The sequence below is a fragment of the Ambystoma mexicanum genome, chromosome 5q (assembly GCF_040938575.1).
Source record: "Ambystoma mexicanum isolate Mex_15411 chromosome 5q, UKY_AmexF1_1, whole genome shotgun sequence".
Classification (NCBI taxonomy): Eukaryota; Metazoa; Chordata; class Amphibia; order Caudata; family Ambystomatidae; genus Ambystoma; species Ambystoma mexicanum.
The window spans coordinates 951,995,105-952,021,352 of record NC_090933.1 but is presented as its reverse complement, the minus strand read 5'-3'; the positions used below and the strand labels follow the sequence as shown (position 1 = coordinate 952,021,352).

At 46.3% G+C, this 26,248-nt stretch overlaps 1 protein-coding gene across 5 annotated transcripts in view; it reads right to left on the bottom strand.

Moving 5' to 3' along the window:
- RIMS2 (regulating synaptic membrane exocytosis 2) overlaps nt 1-26,248 on the bottom strand; it is a 2,919,733-nt gene that overhangs the window by 2,231,433 nt on the left and 662,052 nt on the right. The window lies entirely within an intron of this gene.

Below are 26,248 nucleotides of genomic sequence, written 5' to 3'. Positions count from 1 at the left end.
CTTGGAATTCTGAGCAACCCAAGGTCCAGGAGCGGCCCCCTTAGTATCCTGAAGACTTGAGACCAGGGAGAAACCTCACAGTGCATATTAAAAAGCCCAGAGATGCCTACAAATAGAAGCTGTGGAAATTAATTCCTGAAGGAGCCTTCCCAGGAACAGTTGTTTGCTTTTGTTTTTGATAAGCATATGGTTGGACATTAATAGTGTGGGATCGTTGTACTCTTGTGTTGGCCAAACCTTGGAACATTTGTTTAGTAGATTAGGGTGCAAAGACACTTGAGAATATGCTTGCAGGCTTACAGTTGACCCAATGTTTGAAGATTCCCTTTGTTGCATAGGGTATCGGAGGAGGATAAAGTACTTATAAAGATTAAGCATTACTTGATGTTGACATATTGGGAGATTCAGAACCTGAGAACCACTTATTTTGCTAACCCATTTGGACAATGTTTTTATAGCAGTCCCTCTTTAGTTTCAGAGTTTCCCCAGAACCTGGCACTACAATAAGGAGGTGTTAAACCAAAGCTCCATGTGTGATGTGTATCCTTGCCTCAAGTATCCCACACCACACACCCACTCTCTCTGTGTATTTCTGACTTAAGGCTTCATTGCAGTTACAGCAGACCTTTTGTTTACAGGAATACTGATGCTGGTATTCCTTACAATTCACCTAATTCCAGCTTTTCCACTTCATCAGTAGTAACACTAGTATAAAGTCTAAAATTACTGTAAGTAGGCAATAGGTGAAACACTGGTACAGACAGATTGGCAGATTGATCTAATGCTGCAGCAGGATCACCCCTGGGTCAGAGTTAGCCCTTGCCAGATATCAGACGTTGATGCAGGTATAATCAATATAGACTATCAAGGAATAGGGGGTAGTTGCGATACACAAAGGTGACAGACAACCTGCTGATAAGTGAGCACATCTGCTACTCACATCTAAAACAGGTAGAGTCTTTGAACTAATAGCCAAAGAACCAGAGGATTCGGCTCCAGTGACCCTTCTATCAGAGACTCCCATGACAAGTAACCAGTACTTCAAGGAATTCATGCGACCTACCAGCCCGCTGTACTTCCAGAACTGCCTTCCTCCCAAGTTTGCAACTGCTCAAAGGAATTATCCTCTTTTCCAGAAAGCCACAGCTTCAAAAACAAAGACTTATTCATGAGAGATGGGGATGATTATACCGGGTCTAATCAGATCCAGAAGCGGATGATGAGCTGCGACTAAAACTACTAGTTCCCAGGAAATTGAAAAGGTGTCTAATAGGTTCTTGCTCATGTGCATCTTACGGCCACACCACTAGGATCGAGGCTCATTTGCTGAGCCGTGTCCATTGGCCCGGAATTTACAGTAATATCAAAAGGTATTGTCAGAAAAGTTAGGTGCACCAAAAGAGATGCAGTAAAGATGTTCTCAAAGCATCCTTGCTAACAGTAGCAGTGATAGACTTACCATTTGAAAGGATCGGTATAACATTTGTCTGATTTTTCAAACCATTGAAAAGAGGCTTCTGTTACAGATTGGTCCTGGTGTACTATGCTCCTCATTATCCAGAAGCATTCCTTCTAACACAGTGAGTGGGATTTCTCACAAGGTATTCAAACTGACAAGGGCACGCAGTTTATGTCCAAGTTGATGGAAAAGATCAAAAGCTTGATAACATTTTTGACATTACATACTTCTATCCATCACCTGCAAAAAGATGGACTCAGGTGGACTCATAAAAAGGTTTAATAAACCTTAAAACATAATTTGAGAAATGTTGTCAGTAAGGATGGGTGTCTGTATTCTGTGTGCTGTATTGAAGACCCCCCAAGCCTCCACTGAATCTTCCCGCCATTTCATTTAGACTATAGAGAAAATCCTTTGGATGTTCTTGCCATGACTGGGCACGAGTAGATCAAGAAAACCCCTAGCTCAAGCTGGCAGAGTTTATTCCAAACACATGTATGTATAGAAGGAGGTTTGCACACACTCTTCTAAAGGAGAAACCGGAAAAAGACAAGCAAATCATCCACTATAAGAACAAGAACACTCACCGCAAAGACAATACAGGTTGATAACTAAGCATTGGTATTTTTGCCCAGAAACAACATCAGGTAGGTTGTGTGATGGCATGGGCCCTTCCTTGCATTACCAGGTTTACTAGTCAGACAGACAATTTAACTGCAAACCTTTTATCAATGTCTTCACATTGCACATCAGTATCACTACACACGAATAATATTGTGCTGCAGTTCATACAGAGTATGCACATATAATATCATCTGCTCTAGAATTTAAAGGGACGAATATGTGTAAGAGAACAATTTAGACATATCAGTTATATTGCATTGTTTACACCATTTGAGCAGGTGCTTAACTGGCTTGCAATTACATCTGGAGTCTTTAGATGATTCAATACGTACCTATGAAGGCAGAACGAGTATTCATTGGGTTTAGAGCCTGATCAGCCCAATTCTCTCCAGATCACCTCATGTTTGTTTTATCAAGTTAGGGGTTTGTGCAACACTTGTAAAGTGGAACCCAGAAATGTCATCCACTGTCTGTTTGCCACAAATAATGTTTCCACTATACATGCCATATCCACAAACATTTGGTCCACTTATTTACAGAGACCAGGACACCCAATAACATACTTGTGGAGTCTTGTGGTCTGAAATGTCATTAATTTCAGATACTTTAGACCAGACTAAATTGGAAAAACTAGCAAATTGGCGGACAATCCCATTCTATATCGAGATATGTGCATTATCTGCATTATGTTCAAGGCAATTTCCAGAATGTTTGGAGCAAATCTCACAATGTTAAGGGGTTTGAAGTAGAATTGCATCATAACCCTATATTGCATTTGTGTGTATTGTTAAAAAATACTGTAGGTCATTCCGAGGTTGGAGGTAAGGGATTACCGGCGCCTGTAAGGGCACCGATGGCGGTAATCCCTTACCTCCGTATTCCGAGTTCCCTTTGCGGGTCCCTCTTTAGCTCCTGCTTTTAGCAGGAGTAAATTACGGGACCCGCAAAGTGACCTTGGAGTAAATTACGGCACTGTAATTTACGGTGCCGTAATTAACTCCTTCCCCATTCCCATTGAGCCCCATGGGGGCAGAAATGGGGATGGGGAAGGGCTCTGGTGAATGGGGAATTACCGGTCCATCCAACCTTGGAATGGACCGGTAATTACTCCATTCACCATGCCGGTATTCCATGGAGTAAATAGCTGCATGGTTGCCAACCATGGAGCTATTTACTCCATGGTGTAGTCCTAAGTCGGAATGAGGGCCACTGTCTTTGCATGCAACAGCAACTGTGGCCACGTCCCATCACTGAAATCAAGGCCCATTTCCCATTCCCAGCCTATTCTAGGAGCAATAGTGAGACAATCAAAAAAGACCTACTTGTAGACACCTGAAGAAGATCCAAGAAACTTGTCTATATCACCAATCAAGGAAGGCCCACAAAACCTAGGTTTACTCAACTGCCAAGATGATTCCAAAAACACTGACAACTTGGATGGGGTCTAGAGAAAACAACTGCAAGCCATACTACATGAATTTCAGACTTTCATTTGAAACTGTCGAGGTCTAATGAGTAGCCATAGCCACATGATATGAACAACCCCAGATAGGAAGTTCGATTGGGACCATGTCGGCTACTTGAAAACTGCTTGATTTGGGCATGCTGGAAAAATCCTTCAGTGGCTGGCCCGTTCAGTAATGACGCCTGATGGATTTTGAAAGTTTGCAACTACTTTAGAAATGTAAACTATCTCTGCTTTCAATGCTTACCCCGTGCCCAGTTTTAAGGAGGCTTTTTCCACATCCCTCTGATGAGAGCTGTGACACCATCTAGCTTAATGGTAAAACAAGTTGCCACCCAAAAGGAACAACTGAACTATCTTATGGTAAACATAGCAGAGCAGTCAACCTTAGCTTCAGGATGGAGAAAGGCCATCCAGGAGATAACATTATTCCCAATAGTCACCACACAAGAATACATCCCAATGAAATACTGACAAACATACTCTTATTACAAGGCCAAACATATAATATCCATGTTTCGAAAATATGTACTCAGGTGAACCATTTACACAGCAGAGCATATGTTTGTTGTGCTCACCCTTTTCTCTCATTTCTTTCTACTAAACCTCTCATTTTCCCTTTCATATTCTACTGTCTTGACTATTGCTTTTCCCTTCTGTTTGTCTCCCTGCTTCTCACGTTACCCCGCTTTGCTCAGCCTTGAATTCTGACATCCGTCTTATATTCTCTCTCTCTCTCTCTCTCTCTCTCTCTCTGTCTCTCTGTGTCTCTCTCTCTGTCTCTCTCTCTGTCTCTCTCTCTCTGTATCTCTCTCTCTGTCTCTCTCTCTGTCTCTCTCTCTGTCTCTCTGTCTCTCTTTCCCCCTCCTCTTCTATCACTTCTTCTCTCCATTCGGTTTCCCTTCTTCCTTTTGACTTGCGCTTACTATCTCACTTCCTCTGCATCATCTATAAATGCACCAGCAGTCTTGCTACACACTACATATCCTCTTTGACCTCTCTATATCTTTCTTCTCCCCCTATTCAATCCCAATCGTTTAATCTTGCTGTCCCTAACTTCCTTGTGCACCATCTGGTTTCCACTCCTCTCTTCATTCCACCAAAACACTGAAATTCCCTTCCCCTATTTATTCAATCCACTCTTTCTTTACAAATGTTCTGCACTCATCACAAGTCCTATCATCTCTTGGCTCTTTCAGATTATTGCATTTTGTACAGTTTAATTTTTATTTACGATTTAAATTTGTTTACTTTAACATCTATTTTTATACTGTACAGCACGTTTGCTAAAGTGCTATGTAACTCCCAATAAATACCAATAAATAGTGTAGATATAAAAACAGTGAATGTCAAATTAAGTCCTAACTTACTTTTTATTCTAAACTGCAAGCCCCATACCTATTGCAGACAGATAGACTTCCAGAGGAAAGTTAAGAGACCCCTGGACAATAACACACAGTAATTACCATCATATTCAGGCTTCAGGAATGTTACAGAATTCAGTTACAGTTTTCCTACTAGACCCTAAGTAATTATTACACATACTATGAATGCACAAAGCACAGTAGTAAAACGCAGAGGTAGTTGTTAGGAAAGATTTCCCTTAGGTGCAATTTTCCCTCCATTTATGGACCCCCCAAACGTTTTGCTTTTGTTTGGCTTACCTAACCTGACTTTTCCAGTGGAGCACAGACTTCAGCTGCGCTCCTCTGGGCTTTTGCTCATTTGTTATGACGAAACTGACACGTCCTTCAGACCGTCAGTACTGGGACACTTTGTTTCCCTTAGTCTTTGACTATGTTGCCATTTCTTGGTAACTTTTTATGGATGTGCCAAGTATCTTACAGTAGCGAGCATAGTGGTCCTTTTGTTGTATGGCCCTAGACACCCTCTAAGGATTTTTTGGTGATTGTACAAGTGTGCCTAGGACGAACTGGTGGCAGCAGTGTACTTTTAAAGTATTTTTACTTCTTTTTAATGAATCATTGCGTTTATCATGTTTGGCTCAAGACCGTGGTCAGTGCCGAAAATGGCTGAGCCACAAAGTCTTTTGTTCTGTCCTTTTGCCATTTTGTCCCTTTGCCTTCCTCCAGGCTGCCCAGACCTGTGAAGCCCTTATTTGGGCATACAACCTCCCACAAAAACTGCAACTTTCGCAGGCTCCTGCATGTCATGTGTGCTAGTGCCCAGGAAGAGGATTGGGACTGTCTGGTACTGGTGGCAGTATGTCTGGTATTCGTGAATTACTGGGACCACCATGGACCGTGATTGGTCCACGCCTGGCATGCATGTGTGAGAGCAGATCTTCATTTGGGTATCCCAGATTTGAGCGCGAAACGAATCTCGGATAAGAGAAGGGGCTCTGAATTCATTCCAGTTCGATCACCTGAAGTTCACACTGAACTACAGAAGGAGCCAAGTATCCTGAAACACTAAAGCAGACCTGTGGAATCGTCAGACGTGCTGGAAGATTTGGCACCTTGAGTCCGCTGTTGTCCCTGCGCACCCCTATTTTTGCATCGATCACTGAAGGCCTGCAAGGGCGCTTCGACCCTTTGGAGTAGTGGGAACAACTGCTCTCAGCACCTCCTGATTACCCTCCAATAGGGCCTCTTCAGAAGTGCTCCTGGGCCATCCAGCAAACTAACAAGTTTGAACCCGGGGTCTGAGGTTGACACTTGAGACTTAAGGAATCGCCAGCTTATGGTCCTGGGCCATCTCCTGCCCAGTTTCCTAGTCCTAGCTCCTCTGCGTCGCAATGTAAGAGTGTGTGACACACCGAAACCATCTGTGGTCCCTGTGTCACCCTGCTGTGGTGATGGTCATTGTAGTAGCCTTGCTTACCTGCCCCCCAGTACCCTGAGACGTGCTGCACTGGAACTGTCCTCTTTTCTTCACCGAGAGCTGAGAAAAGGCCACTGTCCCGTCACGTACGATTGTCCCGTCCCACAGCCGCTGAGAGCCGGAGCGACATGTAACTACAGGGGTTAAACCAACAAGCGACCTGGCTTAGATTGGAAAAGTTTGTTCTGGACTATTTTGAGGGTCGGTGAGTACTTGCATCACTTACCGGTGGCCCCCAGCACAGCCATTGTTCTTTACGCACGAGAATCCCTGAAAAGATGCTCACCTTAGCTGGGCTAGCATGTGCTCCCTAGCTATTCCTGAAACCCAAACGTTGCTCTACCTGCAAGGGTAGACCCTCCTCAAATAGTAGGACACTGTTCATCATCACCTCAAGCCCCTTTCTGAACTGCTACAGCTCCCCGAAGAGGAACCGCTTTCTCTAATTACGCACGATCGTGCATTTTCAATGCACTACTGTACTTTTGAGCATAAGGCTACCCACGTCGTAGGGCTGGACTGCTTAAGTTAGGGATCGATTTTGAAGAACTGCCTAATGCTATATTTGTGTGAACCTACCCTTTTATTGCAGGTTGTGCCTGTGTTTTCCCCTTTAACGCATTAGGTGAAACGTAACTGTATATATTTTAAATAGTGAAAGGCGTGTGTGATAAATTTGTTATATTACTGTGGTTTATTTGTGTTTAAATATTAAGGCCTATAATAAATGTATATGTATTTTTTATATACACTTGTCTAAGTGTATTCTGTGGAGTTTTACTGTGTGCTCATTGTGGGCTTCCGATCACTCTCACTCATCCTGAGACTTAGTCTTGACCGCCTGCCAAGCTACCGTGATTGGTCTGGCTTGTCCAGAAGGTTCCCCTGTTCCACTAAACTAGGGTCGCCTCCTAAACCTCTGCCCATCACGTCAGAGTTTAGAAATCCATATTAACAGTAGTAAAACAGGGGTACACAATATCCAAGAAGCCACGAGGGCTATGAAAGTCCAGGATATATTTCAGGTTTACACTACCAAGGCCCAGAGAGGAAAATTATACCCCAGGGAGGGAAACAAAAGTAACACACAGTGTTACAGTGTATTTCAAGAAGCAGAAATGTAATGGATACATTTAAAAATCCCTAACAAATTAGGGGTAGTCTCTAGAAATCTAGTAGTTGGTGAAAATTTCATGGGCTCTAGGGAATTGTAAAAAAAATGCTGGGGTTCAGGTAAGTACTTCACAGTGTCAATTGTATGAGTTCTTGAGTTGTAAAAGTGGCCCATAGCAACCTATGCAACCGGTGGGCTGACCAGTGGTTTTGATTAAAAATCCAGGTACGACCCAGTTCCTCCTCAAAGGTACAGGGATGACAGTAACTGCCTCAGGGGGCACTACAGAAGACCCCCAAGAAGAGATCAAAAGCCAATATCCAGACCCAACAGCCCCAGACATAATGCAAGCAAGCACAGCACAACCCCAAATGCAGGTCATCAGAGAATTGCAGTTGAAGTATGCCTGGAGGGATCTTCTACCACGGTCCAAAAGGACCCTTAAGGGTGAGTATCAGGAACAACCCACCAACCCGAGACCCATGTTTGCTTTGCCCTTCATGCACAGTAAAAACAACCATGATAAGTGTTGGCTGGGAAGGAGTTGCTCCAATTGAGACAGGATTGGGAGGAGGAGGTGGGTGGACCCATGACAGACGGGCAGTGGGAGAGAGCCCAGAGGTACCATAAAAAGGTGTCCCGAAACGCGAGACTCCAACAACTCCAGCTGTATGTTACTCACAGGGCTTATCTGACTCCCCAGAAGATTGCAAGGTTTGGAGGCTCGGTCACGCAGAAATGCCCCAGGTGTGGGGAGGTGGAAGCGGGGCTACTACACATGTTTTGGGCCTGCCCGGAAGTGTGCAGATTTTGGGAGGAGGTTAAAATGAAACTGGCTGGTGGGGGAGTGGTGTTGGACATAGAATCAGCTTGGTCATGTATGCTTGGGATCTTTCCCAGACCCCGGGACTTAAGGCACACAAGCAAGATGAAGGATTTGGCTTATGTTCTGGCCAATCGCAGGATTGCTATGGGCTGGAAGGCGGCACACAGGCCCAAGGTGGAGCTATGGTGGGCGGACCTCTTGAGGTGGGCGGAGGCGGAATCCATAGTATGGTTTGAAGCGGTCACTAGAGGGGGTGAGAAGGAAATAGGGCCCCTGCTGGCCTGGCGGCAACTGGTGGCCTCTATGGCTAATCCACACCAGGGTCAAAATGAATCTGAGGACTCGGACGATGAGCGAATAAGCACTGTGCCACCCGATAGTGCTCCAGCAGACGACACAGAGGAGCCGGCTCTAGTATGAGGGGGGGCTGTGGGGAGTTGGGGAATTATGTTATGTAATATGATGGTTTGATGATGCTTCTACATGCGGAAACAATTGTATTGTGTGGTGTTTTGTTTAATTTTTTTAAAAAATAAAATTAAAAAATGTTTAAAAAAAAAAAAACATGATAAGTGTTATTAAATGGCTGGACTGGTCTACATTAGTGGTGCCAGTCTGCATATACTTACTTAATGTGGCATGGCATTTTTTACTTGGCATCAAGGATAAATTAGAGTGTTATTACGTGACTAGATTGGCCTAAACTGATGGTGTCAGTATGCATTTACTTTCTTACTGTGTCATAGCATTTTTTTACTTGGCATCACGGGTAAAGGAAACATGGTAAGTGTTATTACATGGCTAGACTGGCCCATATTGTCCTCCTGTTCATAGCACCTTGAGGTAGGAAGCCTCTTTCGTCTAGAAGGATAGTGGGATAAGCCTATCCTGTGCCTCTGCTCTTCATTTGGGCTGTTTGGGTCACCTCCATCATCGTTCTTGATATGGGACCATTTTTGCTGGCTTACTGCTCCAATTTGCCTTCCTTAATCTCTGTATTCGCTTCGCAGGATTTCAACACCTCATGGGTGCCATCTCAGCTGTTGCTTTCCTTCCTGGCTTGTGGGTCACACCCCTGGGAAGGAAGAGTCTTCTTCCTTTAGTTCAACTGGGTTGTTGTTGGTCTGGATTTCAAGTCTCTTGGCAACCAGATTGTGAATCTTGCCCAGCAAAACAATATTTGTACTTACTTGGTTGTTTCAACATTCACGTTCTCCAAAACTAGTACCATGATTATGTGCCGCTGGGTCATGGGCTGGTGGGTTACTCTTTGGATTTGCATTCAGGGTCCCCTAGATCCGTGGTTGTGGGTTTCTGCAGATGTGCTTCTGGTGTGTTTTTAACAACTCTGCACCCCATTTTGCATTGCATTTCTGTGCTTTTTGGTAATTTGAATCCTGGTGTGTTTTTAACAACTGGGCACCCCCACTTCCGGTACTCAAGTGTTTCTATTGCATCAGTTCTCTCGCTTTCTTGGCTTGGTGAGTTTTTGTTTGTGCTGTGCATTTATCTTCCATCCTTATCTCTCCGACACCACTATGGCACTCACATCTCCCCTATCTATTCTAACTGCTGTACTATCACCTATCCTCCCTCTCTCACAAAGTCAGGAAAGAAAAAGTTTAAAAAAGACATCCTGACCACTAACCTCGGCCTACCCATTGCAGACACCTACATCAGTAACTTGCAAGCATATTGTCACTGATATCCTCTTCTCTGTCCCCTCTCCAGATCTTTGGACTCCTCATTTTATCGCCACTCTCTCTCCTCCCACATCTTCGCCCATCAATGCTGGCACTAGATGGGAAGTACTCTTGGCGGGCTGCTCATCATCCTGGTATATCATTAAAGTCTACCGCAATGGCACTATCGTGGCTCAGGGTCCTCAACCCAACTTCCTCCTCCTCTTCGACCGGCGCTTGCAGTCCCTCATCAACTTCCTTCCCACACCTGTCACCCCTTCTTCCTTTCTCTCTGTCCCCCCTCCTCTGACTGGTGTACCATAGCCCTGTACTTCTCCTCGGAAATCATTTAAAGGCAGTGACCTGTTGCATCTAGCTACACTTAATGCTCGCTCGGCTACAAATCACTTTGTGGACATCTGCATCCTCCTTGAAGACACCGATCTCCTCACACTTACCAAGACGTGGTTCATTGCCCGCTCAGTCACTGCTTTTGACTCCCTTCTCCCTGATGGCTTTAGGATCATCTCCAAGACTCACCCTAACTGTGCCTGCGGTGGGGATAACCTGATTTTCCCTGAGTTGGTCCTTTCTTCCATCATACCCATCCAGCCATACTCCTCCAACGAGAGGCTTGTCTGCAAGCTGGTTATCTCTCCCACTTCCTCCCTGACCATTGCCACTATCTACAGGTCACCTGGCTCCATCACCATGTTCCTCTCTGAATCGGCTGATTTCACCTCCTCTCTCCAACATTCACCTTGACTGCTCAATCAAGGCATTCACTCTCTTCCGTGACCACTGCACCTCGCTCTCCCTCTCCATTCTCCCCTCTGGTCCTACTCACTCGGCTGGATACAATCTCAATGCCTTGATCCATAATTATTGTTTTCTCTCCGCCCCACTCACCACTCCACTCTCCTGGTCAGGCCACTCTCTCATCTCGTCCCACCTTGGTCCTCCCTGCCGTCTGACCGCACCTCCCCCCAGCTCTGCCAACCTCATTCACGGACATACGTCCAATGAAACGAATGCCAGCTGCTGCCTTCTCATCCACCTTCACCCCCTCTCCCTCACTGCAGACTCTACCTCTGACTCGGTTCTCAGTAACCTTCATATTGCCATCACTAACACTGTCTACATTCTTGCCCCAGTCATAAGGATCCACCTGAAACATGCCTCCAAGCGTAACACCTGGTATGAATCTGAACTTGCAGCCCTGAAACGCAATGCAGAGTTGCTGAACTGAAGTGGCAGACCTCAGGCTCACCCTCTGACAAACTGGCTTGTCGCCTTCTCCATAGGCAATACTGACTCTCTCTTCGCTCCAAGAAAAGGGCCCACATCCAGGCCAGAGTCTCTGTGGCATCTAATAACACGGCTGAACACACCCTCCCTCTCAGGCCCTCTGCAATGCATTGGCCACACTCTTCACTGCAAAAACATAGGACATCCTGAGCACTCCCTTCCCTTTCCCTCTCTCCTCCCAACATCCTCCTGCCACATATGGCTGCCCATCCCCCCTCTGCCTTTCTCTCCTCCTTCTCTCCCATCACATCCAATGAGGTCACTGAGTTGGTCTTGTCCAAGTAGGTCCCCCCTGTTCTTCTAGAACCATTAAGGACAATATTGTCTCTCTTGCCCCTGCACTTGCACTTGCTGATTTATGCAATCACTCCTTTGCTACTAGGGCTTTTCCCCTCTTCTCTGAAGCACTCTTGTGTGCCCCCGCCTGAAAAAACATTCCGCCAAACCCTCTTTTCCAGCTAATACCGTCCCATCTCTATCACCACCTTCCTTGGGAAGCTCCTAAGAAGTTGGTCTTCCCAAAACTACCCCAGCAAACTGAGCTTGTTGGTTGCCTACACGTCCATCAATCTCGATTCTGAGCATCTAGAGGCAAGGAAAACTGCTCTCCTGAATACCTGTGAAGAAATGCTTGCGTCTCTTGATTCCAACTCTCCAGCTGTTCTCATTCTACTTGATCTCTCCTCTGCATTAGATATGGTCAACCACTCCATCCTCATAAAATGGCTCCACGATACCCTTGGTATCTTGAAGCGGGCAGTGAACTGGCTGACCTCCTTCCTCAATGACCATATCCCAGGGTTATTCTGGGATCTTTCTCCTCTCCCACCTCTAGCTCCACGTGTGGCGTTCCAGGGCTCCAACATTTCTCCCTGGCTCTTCAATATCTATCGTGCTCCGCTTGAACATCTAATTTCCACTTTCTCCCCTGATTTCCAGTGTTATGCAGATGATACACAACTCTTAGTCAAACTACCCTCTGATCCTCTCCTTACTTCCTCCATCATTCCGGACTGATTATCTGCCATTCATTCCTGGTGTGCCTCCAATGATCTCTACCTCAACGTCAGCAAGACTGAGATCCTACCCATTAGTACTCCTGTTCCCTCTTTCTTCCCCTCGCTATGGCCATCCTCTGCGTTATCCCTCGTCTCCTTCATCTAAAGCAAGAAACCTTGAAGTCATCTTCCACTCACCTCTTTCCTTCCTACCTCACACCCAGGACCTTGCCAAAAAGGCCCACTTTCAACTCTACCTCCTCAAAGGAATCCTTCCTTTCCTCACCTTCCCCCAGAAACTCAATGGGCCTCACTACGAGTCCACCGACCCGGACTTAACGCCACCGGTAAAACCATACCAGCGTTGTTTCCGTGACCGTGCAATCACGGACCCGGAAAAACCACCACCACAAACCGCCGCCGCGGAGTTAAGGGATGCGTAGAATGCGACGGCGGCGAAACCACCCAGTTACCGGCAACATGAAACACCATGGGCATCACGAGTACCACGGACATGGAAACACTGCCACAAAAATGGCGGAAAAACCGTGGCCATGGAGGCGGTATTGGTGCCACCGCGAACATGACGTTAAACAGTACCAGGTGAGGCGAATCAGGCCACAGGTGCCCCAAATGAGGCCAGCCGGACCCAGCAGGTCACTGGGAGGCTACAAAAGGGCCACACACACACACCCAGGCCAACTCCAAACACAAGAATGCAGGCAGCAGCAGCATTGGGACTGGGACTATTGAACCTACAGGCAGCAGTGCACATGGTGGCAGCAATGGTGCAGAGGAGGATGAGGCCGAGGCGTAGGCGGCGCAGGCGTCAGTTAGCAAACCCTGCACCCATGCCAAACCCAATTGTGCAGCCAGCACGACCCCGCAGGCAGCCTGCAATACCCCGCATCAGGGCCTCACTCTGGAACCTGACCCCAGGACAGATCCACACATTATACCGGCTGGACCGTCCAACAATCATGTCCATCACCGCCATGATTGAGGACGACATCAGCAGCCACATTGACATCTCGACCGCAATCCCCCCCCCCCACTCCTGAAGATGGTGTCAGTACTGCATTTCCCAGGCACCGGAACTTATCAGCACACAGTTGGTGAGCTGCATGGGCACTCACAACCCTGTTTATCAAAAATATTGGGACAGGTACTAGACGCTCTGCTGCACCATGTGCGGAACACATTGCCCTACCCATACACTTGCAGAGGTCATTGCAACCAAGTTGGCATTCCATGCCATTGCAGCCATGCCAAATTGCATAGGTGCATTAGACTGCACCCACATAGAGCTGACAGTACCACGTACAATGGAGATGGTGTACCACCAATAGGAAACAGTACCACTCACTGAATGTACAGATGGTATGTGATACCGAACTGCTGATTATACAATGCTGCGCCCGTTTTCCGGGATCAACACATGACTCAATGGTCCTGCCGTATTCCACATTGCCACGCTACATGGAACGCTACGCTGGACAAAGCACATGGCTATTGGGTGAGCACAACTGCCAATGCATAGGCTTTGTGGAAGTGTGTTGAGTGCCCAGGCCAATGACCTGAGTAAGTGGGCTGCTACAACTACTACCAACCACTATTGTGTATAATGTCCACTTCATATGCACAGCAAGTAATAGTGCAATGTCCAAATGCCACCATCTACAACAATTACACATGGATGGCAATCACCCGCCCTTACGACCACCGCTAGGCCCATATTGATGAATGTATGATGACACAATATTGCATTGCATCAGATCAAGAGATGAACCACAAGCAATGACAAGTCCCACACATTTCCATCCCATGTAGGTGATGCTGGATATGTACTCACGCCATGGCTGATGACACCTGTACGGAGGCCAAGGAACAGGCATGAGGAGGCGTACAACAGGGCACATGTCCGCACACGTGGCATGATTGAGAGGACATTTGGCCTACTGAAGGCCAGGTTCCGCTGCTTGAGCAGATCAGGAGGATCACTGCTCTACAACCCAGTGAAGACGGGTAAAATTGTGCTTTTTTGTGCCATGCTGCACAATCTGTGCTTGCGCAGGAACATTCCGCTGCCCCCAGACGCAGGAGATGAAGATGGGGATGGAGATGGAGATGGGGATGGAGATGGCGATGGGGATGGGGATGGGGTGGCACCACAACCTCCCAGGGGTGCGCAAGATGTCCAACAAGCACGGGATGCACTCATTCGCATTTACTTTTGAGAGACTGCACATTGACAGCAAAGCATGGATATGACGATGCCGGTGAATAAATGATTTTTGTCTGCTAATGAAATGACAGATGTCCACTCATTATGGTAGTTTTCAAAGGTTTTGTATTATCAATTAACCAGGAAGAAAGTGCTTTGGGAAGGGAAGCTGTACACCCATGCCCACCACCACCCAAACCACCCAAATGTTCCCCCCCAACCAGGCCCCTAACAACGAACCCCCTAATGAGCAACCCCCATCACCCCCACCACCCAAACGTTCCCACCCCCCTACACCCATGGCATCCCCACATGCCACTATTTGCGGAGGCGCTTGTGCGCAGGCGTGTCCTTGCTGGCGGGTCCAGTCAACCGACTTGAACGCCTCCGTGGGCTGCCAGTGGTCGAGCTGGATGGGGTGGTGCTGGCTGAGGTGACTGTCGGTGTAACTATGGGCAAGCGTCCTTGAAACGCCTGCTGGGCTACCAACATTGACTCGGCAATGCTGGATTGCACACTGTTCCCTTTCCTGACATGGCGTGCCAGGCTGAGAATTGTGGCCGCAAATCGTCCAATCGACCTGGTGAGCCTACGCACCGACGTAGCATTGCTCTCCCGCTGCAGCCTGGCCTCCTCCCGCTGATGCATGGCCTCCTCATGCTGCAGCCTGGCCACCTCTAGCTGTCTTTCCGACAGCTGCGTCAGGGTGGCCTGTTGTTGCTCGATGTACTGCAATCGTGTACAGAGCTCGGCCATGGATGGAGTTGGGGAGCTTATGGGGCTGTGCAGTTCTGGGGGGCTGAACTGTAGGCCATGGATGGGTGACAGCCCATCCATGTTGTCCCCATCACCCTGTTGTACTGCTTCAGCCTGCATGGCTGGGGCACTCCCATCACTTGATGCAGCCTCCTCAGCTGTGCAGATGGGCTGTGAATCTTCATCGGGGGCCAGGGTGTGTGCCTGCATGGGGATGGTGGAGTCTGCTGGTGTGCCTGCTGCAGCCGGTGGGCCTGATGTTGCCGGTGTGCCTGCTGCAGCCGGTGTGCCTGATGTTGCCGGTGTGCCTGGTGCTGCCGGTGCCTGTGTGCCAGAGCAGCTCGCATCATCCTCCTGGACATGAGTGCTGCGTTGTGCGCCTGCAGGTGGCCGCTGCGTAACCTCTTATGCGTCGTCGCTGTCACTTGTCACGACTGTGGGGATACCCCTCCAGCACTATCTGAAATGTCGTCAGGCCGAGTACGATAATTAATTTCACATCCTTACTGTTCATGGCCTGTAAGAATGTGGTTGTATTTTCCCTTGTTCCCTCCCTTGCCTTGAAGCGCTTTGAAACACATTGTGTATAGGCGCCATATAAATAAACGATCATATCATATCATACAGAGGGCATGCGGTTAGTTGTGTGGTGTTAAGTAATGTGTCCATCACATGCATCAAACATCACAATCCATGTCCACTTGCAATTCAACACTTTTGATTATTGATGCACACAGGTGTGTGTCTGCTTCCAGTCAGGCACGCACTGTGTGAATTTCGAGGGGCCGTGCTTTGGGGATGCGATACTCGTCATCTGGCCAGTCAGTGGGTATTGGGTCACTCCTGCCCTGTTGGGCGGGGGCATTGGGAGTGGGTCCATTGGGTCACTCCTGCCCTGTTGGGGGGGGCATTGGGAGTGGGTCCATTGGGTCACTCCTGCCCTGATGGGGGGGGCATTGGGAGAGGGTCCATTGGGTCACTCCTGCCCTGTTGGGGGGCATTGGGAGTGGGTCCATTGGGTCACTCCTGCCCTGTCGGGGGGGGCATTGGGAGAGGGTCCATTGGGTCACTCCCATTCACTCTTATGGCTTTGTACTCTGTGCACTTACCAGCATCTGCAGGTGGGCTCACGCCTGCCTCTGCCTCTCTTATGCCGTGTATGCCTTCGAGGTGCATGACACTGCTGCAGCGCTCCTCCCACGATTGCAGCTTCAGAGGGGATGCAGGGCCTCCACCAGTGCCAATGCTGTGCTGGCGGTGTGCTGTGATGAGGTTGCGCACCCGGAGCCTGAGGTCATCCCGCCTCTTGTGGTATCCGTCACTAAGCGTTTGGTCACACCAATCGCTGTGCACTTGCGTGCTGCCTCCACCCACACCTCCTTGCGGCGCTGCTGAGTAACGCGCCGCTGAACTGCGCTAAAGAGCATTTCAGCATGCTCAACAATGTGCTCCACCATTACTGTGAGCTCAGCCTCACTGAAGCGCTGCTTTCTCTGTCTGCGTGCTGGTATCCTGGATGCCATGATGCTGTTGGATGAGTTGTCAGTCTCAGGGAGGTGATCTGACCTGTGGTGTCTGAGGATGGCAGTGGATTGTGCTTTATATAATGGCCGCCTCTCTGTTTCCGGTTTTTTCCCTGCGGTCATGGTATTTTCGCTTCCAGTGTTTCCTTGTTGGCGGAGGCGGACACGGGTCTAGCACCGTTTTCTGTGGTGCTAAGTCCGTGCGCGTAGGTGTTTATGTGACGGCAGTGACTCCGTTTCTGCCATGGTGTGTTGCGAGCGACCCACGTGCCGTAATCGGCTCTTTCCGCAACCTTGCGGTCGCGGAAGCGGAGTCACCGGCGACACGGAATCACTGCATTCCAGCACGACAGACTCGTAATGAGGCACAATGTCTCTAGAGCTCTGGTACTCTCTAGGCTGGACTACTGCAACAGCCCCTTCCTCAATTTACCCTCTTCCTCTCTATGACCCCTCCAGCTTATCTAGAATAGGGCTGCGTGACTTATCGTTGGCCTTAAGCACAGGGACCGCATCTCTCCAGCCCTAAAATATCTCCACTGCCTCCTTGTTGCTGCAAGGATCAAATTTAAATCCCTCTGCATCATCCACATAACTGGCTCTCACCAAATATTCTCCCCCCAGATCTTACGCTCCTCCAGCGTCAACTCTCTGCCTGTCCAGTGCTTCTTTAAACAGCGAGCTGGTGCCTGATCTCTTTCCTCTGCTGGTTCCCTCCTCTGGAACAGCCTCCCCCTTCCTCTCGGTCTTGAGCCAGATCTACTCAAATTCTGGAATCTCCTCAAGATTTCTCTTTTCACCTCCTCCTTCCCCTCTCTCTCCCATGCAAAACCCCACAGTCTCTGATATTGGTGACCAGGGCACTTATGTGTCCTACTGGGGCCTGCCCCCTGCCCACATAGCCTTCAGCTTACACCCATTCCCATCACTTGCTGTTTGGCTCCCACTGCCCTGTGCTATCTCACTGGCCTTCACTTATTGTTTTTGTCAGTTGACCACTCTCACCATGTGACCTCTACCTGGCACTTAATAGTTGCTTGCAGCTTATTCCCTGGCACTTCCCTCGTGGCACTCCTAGCACTTACCCCTCCCACCCCCGTCTCCCAACATCTCGGTCTCTGCACTTGCACATTCTGAATGCTCATAAGGCCTAGTAGGACCACCTCTTTCTTTCTTCATTGTTATTATAATTGCCTTTGATTACCATGTTCCCTCCCCGTTGCCCTGTGGATGCTTTGAAACACAATTTACTTGATGTATAAGCACCTTACAAGTGCACAATAAAATAAAAAATGCAGTTTGCCATTGACTTTGATTGGCTCGAATCCTGCTTTACTTTTTTATTCCTGTGGCTTCTGGGTCTCACATCTGGAACGGAACCCTTCGACAGGGTCTCCTCTGGCATTTCCTGGAGTAGGGTGCAGCCTTCTCCACACCTGCAAGGTAGAACTTACTTACCTAACTATCCTATAACTATTCTTGTGTCAATTGCATTTGTCCTGTTTATTTCTATGGGCAATTTACCAACTCTAAAGACCCCTGTAAGGAAACCTTTAAGGGTACTCGCGTGAACATTGGCACCTTTTCCTGGGTCTCCCTTGGCTCCCTGGAGTACTACTGATTTATAATGCACTTTAAGTCTCTGCATTCTACTCCTCCCCAGGGAAATATGGTGCTACCATATCTAACTGCTGCTTATTTTGTATCAGTGACGTTCTAGGAGAGAAATGTGAATTAAGGGGTCAGGTATTGTAAGCCAATTTAGCGACCTTTTGGTGGCACATTTGCAATGCTGCTTTTTCCTGTCCAAAGGGACTATATTTAGTATATGGCCTGCATTTCTAATATTCATTGTACTATGTGCTTGAAGGTGGGGAATACTGTGAATATTCCAATGTTTGCATTTTGTGTTCTGATGATTACTATTTGAATGCATGTATACTGTTGTCCAGGATTCCCTTTTTCTCCCTACCCCTGGGCCTTATATGTGCCACCAAGTAGTGGGAATACATTTAGCTTAGTAGTTGCTCGGTTGGTGTGTGACCCTTTAATGTTTTTTTTTTATACATACAATGGGCCTCATTACAATTCGGAGGTAGCCAAGCCCTTAATAAGGGCATGGCTACCCCCAAACTCGGGTCAGGTTCCGGGTCCCGCGAAAGGGGGATTACAGGGCATTCCGACCTTGGCGGGCCCGGTAATTCCCCTTGCGCGGGAACCGGAGCCGGTACGTCCCCATTCCCATTTGAGCCCCCATAGGTACCGTACCATTGCTACAATCCAGTTCTAACCAGGCGTGCATAGCGGCCCCTGCGAGCAGAACTCGTAATGTGGCGGTACAGTGATAACGGCGCCCGCATCACTACCGGCGCCATTAACACTGTACCGCCACAGTTATGATGAAGCCCACTGTGTTTTAATATGTGTTCTTTTTAGCCCAGAGTATTTTTTTGACCTTATAGATATTCTCTGTGTGATATTATAATGAAGTGATCCCCCTCCAAGACTGGTTTCCTACTGTTGACAAACAATCCCGAACAACCTGACATCCAGACCAGGCTTTCTAACAGCTGGCCATCTATGCAAAGTCCCATGGGTTTGACATCAACAGACACCTCTCCTTCAAACAGCACATAGCAAGGAAGACACAAACAGCTTGGTACCAACTTTCCTTCCTGCAGAAAATCAAGCCCTTTATCCCAGAAAACTTCAGATCTGATATCCAAGACTTGGTCCTCTCCCACCTGATGGTGGCAATGCCCTTTTAGAAGGCTTTCCAGCGACTATTATGGCGCCCCTGCGATGTTTCCTACATGCTGCAGCATGACTCATCAAAGGACTCTGCAAATTTGACCACATCACCTCAAACCTCATCAAACTGCACTGGCTCCCGCTGCAAGCACGTATCGTCTTCAAATCCTTCTGCATCCTCTACAAGGCTGTCACTCTGTCCCCAAACTACCTCACTGAGAAGCTCAGCATCTTCTGATGCCTATGATCCAGCTCAAGCAAGGACATGTGCAGACTGTCTGAGCCCCAAAACTCTAGAGCATCAGTTTCACCCCCTCCCTTTTACACTTCAGGAAGGAGCTCAAAAGCATCCTCTTTAAGGAATGACTCCTACCTAACATCTGGTTTCACACACCTTCCACCGCCCACTGTACCTGTGACTGGGTGATCTGCTTCACACCGTTTACTCCCCTGGTTGCTTGTAGCTCCCTTGCTGCCAAATTGTCCACTCTCCTCCTCCTCCTGTTGATAGCTCCCTGCTCCCTTGTTTCTCTGCTTCCCTCACTGTGTTCTTCCTAAAGCACTTCATTGCTTCCCAAAGCTAGGTCTGTGCTCAATAAATACCCTAATATTATTATTATTTTTAATAAAGTATATTTTCTTCAGTATATCTGTGCAGTGTATTCTCGAGGGGAAGCTATTGAGAATAACTGCACTTCAACACCGCCCTACCTCCTCATTGAGTTAAGCCTGCTTGCTTTGCCACAACCATTATATTACAGTTTATTCTTTTTTTTTGGTTTATACCAGGGTACCCCCACCAGATGTAACTCCAAGGAAGAAAAGGTAATGCAAGAAACGGAGCATACACCAATTTATTGGACCCAAACAGCTGAGAAGCCCGGTTCAGACAGCCCTGTGGATCTGAACTGAATTAAATGAGCTGTTGACGCCACCCACTGTGGCTATACATTTTATACACAAAACTACAAAATTACCATACAACATTTTAGTTACATTTTTAAGGCAGGAGACTGGAGCCGATAGGTGGGACTGTGTAAATCCCCTATTTACCAATATATGTTAAGTGACCCTGATTGGGCCATACACCCTTTGGCTGAAATTACATGTACACCCCTCGTGACGTCATGAAGCTTCCCACACCGACCCACAATTACAGGATGGTGCTGATCTGCTGAAAAGCACTTGTTTGCCATTGGTTGGCAATGGCCAGTATACAAGCGCAAAATCTGCTGCATACCAATTGGACAGAACATTTTGAGATGGCAAGGGGGGAGATATTCACGCGAGCCTGATCAATGATGTGCCCCAGCGAAGACACTGTACAATGTAGCACCCTAGGGACACCGAAAAACCTCTCTCCTGGTTGGCTCCCTGTTGCGTACCCCATAACCCCTACTCCACTGCTCCGGCCCCACTGCTCCCTTCACACGCCTTGCAGGCAATTATAGTCTGAAAAAATGATGCCACACTGTGGCTGGATTTTGATTTAACTGTATTTGATTTCTATTTCTCTGCCAATTCTTCTCACACACCCATGTGCCAACGCCATCAGGCTCGATGGTATCTCTTGGAGTGACTTTGCTGGGACAGCGTTCTCCTGGGAAACTTAGTCTTGCAATATTACTGTGCACCGATTCTAATGACTATTCAAAAAAGCACACTGCTGTCACCACAGCATGCAGCCCTTTTATTATGAGCTGTGTGTGAAAATGCTTTCCTAACGTGGGCCTACAATAACATGGCTTCTCTACCTGTTCACATATTGCTCAAAGCCCCCTATCATATAGCCCCCTATGGCACCCTGCACCACCACCCCGGGCCCATGCTGTGCAAACTACCCCACTGCTACACTAAATCACCCACCCTTCCTTGCATTCCACCATGGGACTTCTCATGCTGCGCCTGCTTCTGTGTCCCCTTATGCAGGCAGCGCCACATTCAATGGCATCCCCACTCCTGATGTCACCCACCACAAAACTCTCGACGTCACCACATTACTTGTGCAATTGATACATGCATCCCCCTTGGCAGCGTTGCACCTGGACCTTTACAACAGGTTGAACATCCTGTCCAGCCCTTAGATTGTTTGACATTGCTTCCTAATGAGGGACCTGCAAATCTAGGGGCTACAACAAATATTATATCTGATAACAATATTTAGATAGATCATACATTTTCCTCAACCGAGTGGCAATTTTAGCGGTACATTTCACCAACATTTCTGCCCTAAAATATCACTTTGATGTGTTCAAGGAAGCAGTACAAGGTGCTGTATTGTTCTACCACTAGGTGATGTCTTGTCATTCAACAGGGATGACAATAAAATTAAGGAGGAACCCCAGCGAGCACTCAAACAAATAACTGAGTGCGGTCTCTATCTATTTCCGGGAGGGATTAATTCTTAACATTGGAGATAGAGAATGATCTAGACAGATAAGGACACTGACACGATTATCACATTAAATCTTTCAGTACTGTTGAAAAACTATGTAATCATACAATAATTCATACAACAATGATATTTTAAAACACAAACACAGGGTACTGTTCAATAGTACTCTAATTTACAATCTCCACAGGGTGGGCCTGGGCAACACAATATATGAAATGTAGAGTAAATTTTCAATTTTTCAGCATGGTAGTCTTGGGGTTCGATCAGTATCGGAACCAGAAGTTATACATGAGCCTGTTGCTCGTCTTGTTTTCTTGACCCTGTGTGTTATTTCACAGGAAGTAATCTCAACATGTTTTAGTTCATCTGTACATAAATGTTGAAAATTCATCAGGAGTTGAACATTCACTGATTTGAAAGGGCGTGGTTTGCTGCGGTGTTTGCAATGATTCAAACGTGGGTGTTCTAAAAAGTATTCTTAACCTGCATTAGTTTCTTGAGGGCGAAACCATTGTGGTTAATGGTTACCGATATGGGAAGGTAACCTTGCTCCATGCTTATATGTGGAATTTAAACACAGCAAGGTTACCTTCCCATATCTCCATATAAACCCTGAAGGAAGATAGCCAGACTAATTGCGAGGGACTACGGCCCCACAGACCACATCACCAGGCACCCCCACCGCCACGCCACATTCCAGCGGAAGAGAACCCACGATAGACTTACCTGGCACTCTGAAGGAAACATCCAAGTTCCGGTAACCATTAACCACAATGGTTTTGCCCTCAAGAAACTAATGCAGGTCAAGAAAACTTTTTACATGTTGAGATTACTTCCTGTGAAATAACACTCAGAGTCAAGTTTGGGGGCAGTGGTTTTATTGCAAAAGGAGCTATATTTTGTTTATTTTTCAAAAAGAAAATTAGCTATACTAACATAAGCACATTTTCAAAAGAGCTAATTTCTAATTATCACTTCCAGTATTTATTTTAGTCAACAAAAGAACATTAAGTTCGTTTTATTGTGTTACTGAGCAAAGCAAACTGACAAACCCTAAAATAACCATATCAATTATTTTCTGATAGAAGGTTATCATTCCACGATGGACAATCTGGTACACTCTGAGGGTTGTATGCTAGATGCACAATTCACACTGGGGGTTTGTGCTCATATCATTTTACACAAGTCATCCCAACATTAAAATGTGTGTAGCATTGAAGCATGTATACCCATCCAGACAGCCTCACTATTTAGGCACGAGGATAAGATGTTTGTAATTTCAGTTGGGTCCAAAGACATTCCAGAGCTTATTTTTCCTTTGCCCATGCATAAGTATAGCCAGCATGGAAGTGCACATGCTCCATTTCCAATGCATAGACCTGCTAAAGGAATTACAAATATATATGTATATATGGTGGAGACACAGCCCAAACCCCAATCAAACAGAAGCTGTACTACCATAAGTAATTTTAACAACACTAGAAAACTGGATAACCAAAGCACTAGACACCCTCACAACACTAAAGCACAACAGCCTCTAGGAAAAAAGACTTTAGCAAGATGGTTCATACTCCACTTACAAACACTAAACAAATTAAATGTAATACTTGAAAAATTGAGGAAATACTACAACCCTTAAGAAAAGGTTGATTACCAAACACAGATACTCCACTAAAAAACAGAAATCCTTAAAGAAAAGAAACATATTAATGTTCCAAACAAATCAATAATGCACTTCATCCGGATAAAGAAATGTGCAATATCATTAATGACTTGAGAAACACTTGTTCCTGAAGTGAAGTACCCTCATCTACCCAAAATGTACGTGATGATATTGCCAACCAATTCAGAAGCAAAGTACTAAACATACAGCAATCCATCAATAGTGCAACATCGAAGCGCAACATCTAGAACAATGAGTCACCGACCCACACTCAACAAATCCCATCCACAGACCTTCCATCTGCGCCAAATAGTTTTAAGCATTTCAGCTCCCTACCTCTCGCCTGAAGAACCAGGAACTGAACTGGAAGCAACAATCAAATCCCTGTCAATGACTTTCAGCCTACAGCCCCAGTGATAAAGCGTTTGACCAATATATTTAAAACAGACAAAAAGAAATTGGTGAGACTTAGCAACACAGCTGGCTCTCCAATTGACTTCTAGAACCGAAAATCTACAAAGAGATCTTTAGCAAGGAAACACCAGCTGTCTACTTTCACAAATTATGGAACTGCTCTCTTGAAACAAGGAATTGTACCAAAAACGTTCAAGACTGCTTATTTCAAACCACTTCTTTAAAAAACACATTTAGAAACTCAGAGACCCCTTCAACCTTCTTCCTATCTCATACAGTACCCAGCCAAAATTCTAGAGGAATATCCATACAGCCATGTTTCTGAGCATCTGGAGTCTAATAAATTACTGGATAACTCGCATGTTGGTTTCAGGCCCTTGAGAGGCACTGAATTAGCATTAGTTTCCATTTGGGATGATCTCAAAATCCCAGCGGATGACATCTTCTGAGCACTCGTACTCCTTGACATCTCTTAGGCCTTCAACACTGGTAGGCCATGGTAAAGGTGTAACAACCCATACTAATTAGAATACTTGAAGAAACAGAACGCCATAAAAAAGTCTATAATGGATGCGATGGTTCCTAATGGTCAGAACAGAAATCACTTAGCTCCCCTCTTTCAGTTCTATCATTTGGAACATTACCTAAAACACCTCTACCATGGCCATAGGAAATGGGTAACTGCCCTAAACTGTGTAAAGTGATCAAGAACTTAGGCATATTAATGGAGAATGGATTTAAGCTAGATACTCAATAGGCAAAAAGTGCTTCTACCATCTGCAATCCATTCGACAGATTATGCCCAAACTCTCCTTCTCACACAGAACACTGGCCATCATCTCCCTGATTCTTTCAAGAATCGACTATGTAAACAACATCTACCTAGAAATGCTGTATATCCTTCAAAAGATCCAAAACACAGCAGCCAGACTACTACCCAGACTTAACAGAAAGGAACACATAACACCAGCACTCAGAGCATTTCACGGTCTACTAATCCAGAAAAAGGATCCAGTTCAAGGCCCTCTGCATTGCCCACAGAGTATTGAAGGTTAGGAAGCAGAATTCCTCCATAACATAATCTCACTCTACCAACCAATGAGAGATCTAAGATCAAGCATTCTCAATGTATTAGAAACTAGAAGATTTGACAGAGAAAGATACAGATGCTCTGCCTTTTGTACTATGAGAGCCACGGTTGTAGGTGAAAGGATCGAAAAAAAAGGATCAAAGGCCCTTTTTTTCTAAAACAAAAGGACCTTCTTCACCTCCCAAACCCCCCCGTTTTCCAGGAAAAGTATAAAAACCTGGCTCTTCAATTCTAAACAGACAGTTCAATCTACACCCATCAATCAGTGGAAATGACTCCCCTCCATAGTTTGAATTTTACGCAAAGACACAACATACAAGAATACCATAACAGCTCCTGACCATCCTAAAACATAAAGCACAGCACTCTGAAACCTATAAAGACTAGAAGACATCACATCAAGACGCCACTAAAACCACAAGAGAATGCATTGTCTGTCTTCCAGAATATGTACACCGCAACACTGGAAATCTTAATGTATTAACCACTAGGGCCAAACACCTCTCACCATAACGCAACTGACAGCAAGACAAATAATTTGAAAGCACTACAGAAAATCTAAGAACACTCCCCAATTTTTAACTAACAGTTAATTTGCTGCCACCTTATTCACCACCACACAAACACAATCAAGACACCCACACAGGAAAATAGAATCTCTCCCCAAACTTCGAAAATCACAAATGTACACTTCTAACTACAACTGACATACTCAGCCCCTGTCTAACACATGCCCACCCTACAATGACAAGGTCAGGCCTCTGAACACAAAGCCCCTGATGACTCCTACACTACTCACCGAAAATCTCAGAGCTCAGGGTGTTTCTGATCTGCAACCTCAACACAAAGGACTGCAATCTTACCATAAACTAAACTAACCAAACCCGCCCGCTCTTTTCCAGATCCGCCACAGTGCCTGGACACCATGAAAACTACAGTGGTACATGGTTCAAATCCTAATAACATATATATATATATATATATATATATATATATATATATATATATAGGATAGTACGGTAATTCCATGTGCAAAATAAAAAAACGACATAGTTATCTAGCCTAAATTCCTTACTAAAGGCCCCACTACAGTGAAATACTGTTTGTGAAAT